We start from the raw sequence: 10277 nt of genomic DNA on the forward strand, positions 1-10277 counted from the left end.
AAAATACTAACAAACTAAATCCAGCAACACGTCAAAAAGGTAATACACCATTATAAGGTAGAATTAAATCCAGGGATGTAAAATGGTTCAACATAAATCAATAAATGAGATACATCATACCAATAAAATGGACAAAACCAATACCATTTATCTCAATAGATGCAAAAAGCATTTGATAAAATTCAACATCCTTTCGTGATGAAAACACTCAACAAATAAGGCATAGAAGGAACATGCTTCAAAATAATAAAGGTCATGTAAGACAAACTCACAGCAAACATCACACCGAATGGTGGAAAGCTGAAAGCCTTTCTTTTAATAATTGAAGCCAGACAAAAATGTCAATTTTACTAGTCTTACTTAATATGGTATTGGAAGTCCCAGTCAGAGAAATCAGTCAAGAGAAAGAAAAAAGAAATGCATCCAAATTGTAAAAGAAAAAAATCAAATTGTCTTTCTTTTTCGAAGACATGTTCTTATATATAGAAAAATCTTAAGTCCTGACAAAACACTCTTAGAACTGATAAACAAATTCAGTAATGTTGCTGCATATAAAAGCAACATACAAAAATCCAATAGTTTATACATCAGTAATCACATTAGCTGAAAAATAAATAATGAAAACAATCTCATTTCAGTAACTACCAAAAAAATAAAAAAACACTGAGAAATAAATTAAACCAAGACAGTGAAAGACCGCTACAACAAAACCAGAAATCACTGGTAGAAGAAACTGAAGAGAACACAAACAAATGGAAAGACATCCCATGCTAATGGATCAAAAAATAAGTATTGTTAAGATGGCCATACCACCTGATATGATTTCCTTATATCCCTACCCAAATCTTATCTTGAATTGTAATTACCATACCACAGTGAGAGGGACCTGGTGGGAGATAATTGAATGATGGAGGCAGGTTTTCTCATGCTGTTCTAATGATAGTAAATAAGTCTCATGATATCCGATGGTTTTATAAAAGTCAATTCCCCTGCACCTGCTCTTTTGCCTGCCACCATAATATGTGCCTTTGCTCCTCTTTTGCCTTCCGCCATGATTGTGTGGCCTCCTCAGCCATGTGGAACTGTGAGTCCATTAAACCTCTTTTTGTTTATAAATTACCCAGTCTCAGGTATTTCTTCATAGCAGTATGAAAATAGACTAGTACAGTGAATTGGTACTGATAGAGTGGGGTACTACTATTATGATACCCAAAAATGTAAAAGTGACTTTGGAACTGGTTAACAGGCAGAGGCTGCAACAGTTTGGAGGGCTCAGAAGAAGACAGGAAAATGTGGGAAAGTTTGGAACTTTCTAGAAACGTAGAGGACTCAAGAAGACAAAAAGATGAGGAAAAGTTGAAAACTTCCTAGAGACTTGTTGAATGGCTTTGACCAAAATGCTGATAGTGATATGGACAACAAAGTTCAGGCTTAGGTGGTCTCAGATGGACATGAGAAACTTGTTTGGAAACTAGAACAAAGGTGACTCTTGTAATGCTTTAACAAAGAGACTGGTGGCTTTTTGCCTCTACCCTAGAAATCTGTGAAACTTTGAACTTGAGATAGATTATTTAGGGTATTTGGCAAGAGAAATTTATAAGCAGAAAAGCATTCAAGAAAAAGCAGAGCATAAAAGTCTGGAAAATTTGCAGCCCAATGATGCAAGATAAAAGAAAAACCCATTTTCTGGGAAGAAACTCACGCCAGTTGCAAAAATTTGCATAAGTAAAGAGGTGCAGAATGCTAATCACCAAGACAATGGGAAAAAACATCTCCAGGGCAAGTCAGAGACCTACATGGCAGCCCCTTCCATCACAGACCCAGTGACCTAGGAGGGAAAAATTATTTTATGGGCAGGGTTCAGGGCCCCCGTGCTGTGTGCCCTGCATCCTGTTGGGACTTGGTGCCCTACATCCCAGGTGCTCCAGCCATGGCTAAAAGGGATCAATGTACTTTTCAGTCCATTGCTTCAGAGGGTCCAAGACCCAAGCCTTGGCAGGTTCCACATGGTGTTGGGCCTGTGGGTACACAGAAGTCAAGAATTGAGATTTGGGAACCTCTGCCTAGATTTCTAAGGATGTATGAAAATGACTGGATGTCCAGGCAACAGTCTGCTACAGGGGTAGAGCCTTCATGGAGAACCTCTGCTAGGGCAGTTCAGAAGGGAAATGTTGGGTGGGAGCCTCCACACAGAGTCCCCACTGGGGCACTGCCTCGTGGAGCTGTCAGAAGAGGTCCACCATCCTCCAGATGCCAAAATTATAGATCCACTGACGGCTTGCACCATGTGCCTGGAAAAGCTGCAGACACTCAATGCTAGCCTGTGAAAGCAGCCGAGATGTGGGCTGTACGCTGCAAAGCCATAGGGGCAAAGCTGCCCAAGACCATGGGAACCCCCCTCTTGCATCAGGATTACCTGGATGTGAGACATGGAGTTAAAGGAGTTCATTTTGGAACTTTGAAATTTGACTGTCCCACTAGATTTTATACTTGTATGGGGCCTATAGCCCCTTTGTTTTGGCCAATTTCTCCCATTTGCAATAAGCGTATTTACCCAATGCCTGTATGTCCATTGTATCAAGAAAGTAACTAATTTGCTCTGGGTGCAGTGGCTCCTGCCTGTAACCCTGATACTTTGGGAAGCAGAGGAGGGCGGATCACCTGAGGTCAGGAGTTTGAGACCACCGTGGCCAACATGGCAAAACCCTGTTTCTACTAAAAATACAAAAATGAGCTGGGTGTGGTGGCATGTGCCTGTAATCCCAGCTACTCAGGAGGCTGAGGCGGGAGAGTCACTTGAACCTGGGAGGTGGAGGTTGTAGTGAGCTGAGATTGTGCCACTGCGCTCCAGCCTGGGTGACAGAGCAAGACTCAGTCTCAAAAAAAAAAAAAAAAAAAAAAAAAAGTAACTGACTTGCTTTTAATTTTATAGGCTCATAGGTAGAAGAGACTTGCCTTGTCTCAGATGAGACTTTGGTCTGTGGACTTATGAGTTAATGCTGGAATAAGTTAAGACTTTGGGGGACTGTTGGGAAGGTGTGATTGATTTTGAAATGTGAGGACATGAGATTTGGGAGGCGCTGGGGTGGAATGATATGGTTTGGCAGTGTCCCCACCCAAATCTCATCTGGAATTGCAGTTCCTATAATCCCCACTTGTAATAGGAGGCACCCAGTGGGAGGTAATTGAATAATGGGGGCTGGTTTTCCCATGCTGTTCTCATGATAGTGAATTAAGTCTCACAACATGTGATGATTTGATAAAGGGCCATTTGCGTGCACACCCTCTCTTGCCTGCCTCTATGTAAAATGTGCCTTTGCTCCTCCTCTGCTTGTCGCCATGATTGTGAGGTCTTCCAGTCATGTGGAACTGTGAGTCCATTAAACCTTTTTTTCTTTATAAATTACCCAATCTCAAGTATTTCTTCATAGTAGTATGAAAATGGACTAATACACTACCCAAAACAATTTACAGATTCAATTCATTCCCTAATGAAGTACCAGTTTTGTCACAAAAATAGGAAAAACAATTATAAAATTTGTAGGGAACCACCAAAGACCCCAAATAGTCAAAGTAATACTGAGCAAAAAGAACAAAACAGGAGGTATGAAACTACCTGACTTCAAAATATACTTCAAAGGTATAGTAAGGAAAACAGAGTGGTAACTAGACCCTTAGTCTCACCATGTACAAAAGTCAACTTAAAATGGATTAGAAACTTAAATATAAGACCCAAAATTACATAACTAGTAGAAAAAAATCATAGGGAAACACTTCAGGGCATTGGTCTATGTAAATATTTTATGACTAAGGGTTAAAAAAGATAAGCAGCTACTAACCCATCATCTAGGTATTAAGCCCAGTATGCATTAGCTATTTTTCCTCAGGCTCTCCCCTCTCATTCTCCACCAACAGGCCACAGTATGTGTTGTTCCCCTCCCATGTGTTGTGCCCATGTGTTGTCATTGTTCAGTTCCCACTTATAAGTGAGAACATGTGGTGTTTGGTTTTCTGTTCCTGCATTAGTTTGCTGAGGATAATGACTTCCAGCTTCATCCATGTCCCTGCAAAGGACAGGATCTCATTCTTTTTTATGACCGAATAGTATTCCATGGTGTATATGTACCACATTTTCTTTATGCAGTCTATCATCGATAGACATTTGGGTCGATTCCATGTCTTTACTATTGTGAATGGTGCTGCAATGAACATACACATGCACGTATCTTTATAATAGAATGACTTATATTTCTTTGGGTATATACCCAGTAATGGGATTGCTGGGTCAAATGGATGGCATGTGCTTACCTATGTAACAAACTTGAACATCTTGCACATGTACCCTGGAACCTAAAAAATAAAATAACTTAAAATAAAAAGATAGGCAACAAAAACAATAAGGAGATTTTTCAAAAACCTAAAAATAGAACTACCATATGATCCAGCATTCTCACTACTGAGTATTTCTTTAAGGAAAAGGAATTAAACATAAAACATATCGAAGGGATACTTGCACCCTTTGATGTTTATTGAAGGACTATTCACAGCAGCAAAGATATGGAAACAACCCATATGTTCATTAATGGATGAATCAGTAAAGACAATGTGGTACATATACATAGTAGAATACTATTCATCCATACAAAATAATGAAATGCTGCCATTTGCAGTAGCATGGATGAACCTGAAGGTCACTATGTTAAGTGAAGTAAACCAGGAACAGAAAGATAAATGTTGCATTTTTCCATATGTGGGAGGGAAATTTTGATTTTATTGAGGTAGAAAGTAGAATAATAGCTACCAGAGCCTAGAAAGCATAGAAGGTTACAGAGAGTTTGTTTAATGTCTACAAATGTAAAGTTAGATCGGGAAAAATAAGTTATAATATTAAACAGCACAGTATTATTGTGTATTTCAAAATAGCTAAAAGAGAAGAGTTGAAATGTTACCAACACAAAAAAATGATAAATGAGGTGTTGGATAGCCTAAATATCCTGATTTGACCATTTTACATTGTATGAATATAACAAAATATCACATGTACCCCATAAATAGGTACAAATATTATGTATCAATAAAAAAGTATCGATTCTGTCTTCCACTTCTGCTTAAGGCATGGGGATTGAATTAACACACTCACATCTTAATGATAATAAAGATTCAGATGAACTACAAAATCGTAACTTTTCTTGAGTCCATCAGGGAGCTGATATTGCAAACAAGGGATGCTTCTTTCTCCCCAGTGAGAGATGAGACACACATACTGTCTCATCTAAGACGGAGCACCAGAATAATATATTACTGTCATTAGAGTAGGTAAGAAAACATCAGAAACATTCTGAATGAATTAATTAAGGCTGAGTGTGTGTTAGTTGACAGTAACAAACGCCTGGGACGAACAGACACAAAATGAATTAAAATTAGCTTTTGGACTCTTTTTTTTTCATGGATCTTCAATATTTTCTCAAGAGAAAGATTGGAGGCAGGGCAGGGGACCAGAGAGAACCTCCCTTGTTGGTACAAGCATACAACAAGGGATCAGATGCCACTACAGGAAAGATACGAAGTCCTGCATCAACCACTGCTTGAATCTTGTTTCAAAATATTTAACTTGCTGGTGAAAGGGCAGTAAACGGTGTCATCCCCAGGGCACAGGTAAAGACAGATTGTTACTAGAGGCAGGACAGAGGAAAGGTAAAACTCTTCATGTCTAGAGGAAGGGTAGGTAACAGTACAGGGCCCAGGATTACTTATCAATCCCATTAGAAGTCTCCTGCTGCTGGAAGGTGGAGTGAAATTTATCTCCCACACAAAACTCATAATACAAGATTCAGGTTTGGCTGCCATAAGGAATATGGCTCGGAAAACTGAGAAACACACATCTGAAGACCAGGTTCACAGGGCCTAACTGAGACTGAGTTTGAACCAGAACAATGGAGAACTCTCTCTCCATGTCCCTAACCTATCAAGCATAAATAACCAGCAAGAGCAGTCTACCACTAGTTTACTGGCAAAATTATGCAGAGACTCCCTGTATACAGCAGACATATAGAGACATCAGAAAGCTAAGGATATAGCACAAACTTTGAGAAAACCTCTACAGAAACTCCCAGCACTCAATCTCAAGACAAGCTAATAATAGAGGATGTCGCCAGTGAATACCCACAAGGTAACCATAAAAAAAAAAAAAACATAAAACCTCAACCTAACTCCTGACTAGATTAATTTAGTTCCCCATATGAATTTCCTGAAAAGGACATATAAATTTCTAGATGTAAATGCTATTTGCCTTGGTTTTTCTTATTCTACATATGAAGATGTTTGGCTTTCAACTAAAAACATTACAAGACAAAAAAAAAAAAAAAAAAAAAAAAAAAAGCAAAAACATCCCATTTTGAAGAGACAAATCAATATAATCAAATTCAGAGATCAATCAGATGTTGAAAGAAGCAGACAAAGATTTTAAAATAACCAATATGAATATGATAATCTAATAGAAAATGGGGACAACATGCATAAACACCTAGAGAATTTCAGCAGAAACATGGAAATTATGAGAAAGACACAAATAGAAATTCTAGAGAAAAAAGAGCGTAATATCAGAGATAAGGAATTAGTATGAGAGGTTTATAAGTTGACATTATATAGCCAAAGAAATAATCATGGAACATAAAATGGATGAATATAAATTATCCAACCTGCATGTAAATATTTTTAAAAGCATGTAAAAAGGGAGGACAATTGCATATCCAAGAGCTCTGAGGTGATATCAATAAATCTAACATACACGTTATAAGTGTAGTTGTAATTCCAGGAAAAGAAAAAAAGGAACAGTGTAAATGAAATGTTTGAAGAGACAATGGTCAAGAATTTCCCGGAAATAAAGGAAGACATTCAATCCACAAATGCAAGCAAGATACATAACTCCACCTCTCTGTTTCTTTTTTTCTCATTTCCCATCTCTTTCTCTCTGTCTGCGACAAACCAAAGAGAAAAATCAAATTACACTCAGAGTAAAAAATATGAGACTTATTACAGACTTCTCCCCAGAAACAATGAAAAAAAGAAAAAAATAGTCATTTTGATGTATAAATACAATAAAACTGTCAATCTAGAATTCTATGCTTATTGAACATTTTTTAATAAGATGAAATCAAATATACTTTTAGACAAAAACAGCTGAGAGATTTTCTATCAGGAGAGATGCACTAAAAGAATTGACAAAGGAAGTTCTTAAAGCAGAAGGAGCATGATATCAAGCAGGAATCTGAATGTACACAAAGAAATGAAAAGCTCCAGAGAAGATAAAAATATCATCATATAAAACATTATCTCTTATGTTTGACTTTACTAAAAATAACTGAATTTCTAAAGTAACAGTAGTAACAATATATTGTGCTGTATAAATAAAACAAATAAGTAATGACACAAACAATAACAGTTAAAAACTGTATCTACCTGGTGTCTTTCTTGCTATTAATACACATGAAGTAGAGTAACATTAATACATATGAAGTAGAATAACATTTGAATATATCCTGTGATATGTTCATTGTGTGTATTGTAAACCTTTAAAAAATGACTAAATCATAGGTACAAAAAGTAAACTAATAGTGTAGTTAAAGCAGAATAATAAAGAACATTCATTTAGTATCTGCAGAAATGGTAATATAAAGTAAGTGACAAATGGAACAAGTAGAAAACTAGTAAATTGGTAGAGGTATATTCAGCTATATCAATAACTGGATTACATATAAATTGTTAAAATATCCCAATTTAAATGAAAGAAATTTCCAGATCGGACACAGAATAAGACATAACTAAAGGTTATATGGAAGAATGTTCTTTTAAATATAAAGATGTAGACGGTTTAAGATTAAAAGGATGGAAACATATTTACCATAAAACCTCAAGTTAAAAAATAACTAGATTGGCCACATTAATATAAGATGAAGTAGATTTTTTATAAAAAAGAATAATACTAGGGAGAAAGATGGATATTACATATGAATAAAAAACACTGATTTACCAAGAAAACATAATGATCTTAAACATTTAGGCACCTACCAACAATGCTTAAAATTACATGAATGAAAAACTGATAGAATTGAAGAAGAAATAGACAAATCCACAATGATAGTTGAAGATCTCAAGACTCTTCCCTCAGTTACTGATAAAAACAAGTAGGAAGCACATACATAAGGCTATACAAGACCTAACAACCTTGTTAATGGATCTAACCTATTTGGCATTTGTAGATGAAGCTACACGATAGCAGCATAATATGCATTCTCTTTAAGTACACATGTAACATTCACAAAGATCAACCATAATATGGGCCATAAAGCAAAAAGTTACAAAAATTGAAAATATACAAATCATGTTCAGTAATATTTTAGAATGCTTAAAAAGAAACCAATGAACAAAAATAAAAATCTAACAAACAAAAAATCACTGACTCTACCAAATGCTGATGAAGATGTGGAGCAACATGGTTGATGGAATTGTGAAATGCTACATCTCCTCAGGAAAAAAGTTTAACATTTCTTATAAAGTTAAATATATGCTTGCTATGAATTACATAACTCACTACTGCATGTTGAAGAGAAATAATAATGTAAAAATACACAAAAATCTGTACAAGGATGTTTCTTTTATTTTTATTATAATTTCCAAAGCTTAGGAAAAAACTGAAGTTCGTCAGTTAGTGATTAGATTTTTTAAAATTCTGAGAAATCCCTACAGTGGAATACTACTTGGCAGTGAATAGGAAGGAAGAAGTAGGTTCTGGCCAGAAGATAATAAGGTAAAAATATCTGTACATAACATGTAAACATAGGAAGATTTTGAAATGTGGAAAGAAGAATATGGCAGAATACAAAGGGGACTTTGGGACTTCAGGAACTACATGGCATTTATTTCCGTGAGTTTTCTAATTAGCTTTCATAGATCTTAAAGGAGTACTACAGCAGTCTCCAATCTGGTACCAGCAACAGGCACAGGCAAAAAGAAAAATCTTGACGAAAAGCCTGTTTTCCCTCCTTGTACAAAGGTTTTGGTCTGTTTTATAACAGAAAAAATAAAATTTCTCCATTCTGTCTTTGTTCATCTTTGGTTTTGTAATATATACAATCAAGCATTATATTGATAATTTCCCACAACAACCGTACTACCTCCAAACTTTATTTAAAACTACCTCCCACATACCCTGAACGTTGTTTCTGGTAAATAACTTTATCCTGGATTTCTTTGTCATATCTGTCTGACAGAGTATTACAACAGAGTTCTGTCCTCGTAGCATACTATACAACATGTGAATGTTAACAATATGATTAGCCTGTAGTTGTAGGTAAAGAACATTAAATTCTGAAGCTCCTTGTCATAGATTCACTTGATATTTTCAAATTTATAATCATAAAAGCCTAGAGGAAATTTTACAGACACACTATACTGGTTTCTGGGGAATTTTTTCTGTGTTCAGCAGCACATCAATAATCTCTGGCTTATCCGCTCCTTGGACAATCAGAAAAAGAATAGCAATCATACTCGATAATGAAGAAATGCCTAGCCAATCATTTCAAACTAACGTTCACTAGAAAGGTTCTTGCCATCTCTCCTCACCCAGGCTCTGGCCCATTAGTGGTACTTGAGAAGACAGAATAATGCTCTGAAAATTAATAATTCCATCGGCCATATCCCTTTTATACAAGTTTCTGGAATCATGTGTGCAAACATACTTCTGAGCTGCATAATTCATGGCTACACTATTTAAATAAGCATGAGGGAAATAATAGCGGTAAGTCCTCTCAAACAACGGAACCTAACACTGAAGCTAGGTTCTACAAGGGCCCAGGCCAGTATGTGAACATCTGATTGAAAATATGGGTATAATGTATCTCTTTAGTAACATTGTTTACTTCATCTTTTTATGTTAAAATCCTTTGAATTGTTGCCTCTTGAAAAGTGAGAATCAGGTCAAAAGAAATGACCTGTGAAATTACAGATAGATACAAATAATCTCAATATATGGAATGTACACCCAGAATATCCTGGTAATGATTGCTTTAAGAAATGGTATACTGATTTTTACTTGCCAAAAGACACTGACTCCTTTATTTTCCTCCACTAATGATAGTCGAATGTCTCTCTCCTTCCTACTAGTCAGTCTTGGTTAGAACATCAAAGAGTTTCTCTTCAATGGAATTGTTTATATTTTCCTGACTCACAAAGCCCTGGTATCCCCAGTCCAGATAAGTTATTATTAGGAATGTCTTTGG

This window comes from Macaca thibetana, chromosome X (assembly GCF_024542745.1).
Source record: "Macaca thibetana thibetana isolate TM-01 chromosome X, ASM2454274v1, whole genome shotgun sequence".
Lineage (NCBI taxonomy): Eukaryota > Metazoa > Chordata > Mammalia > Primates > Cercopithecidae > Macaca > Macaca thibetana.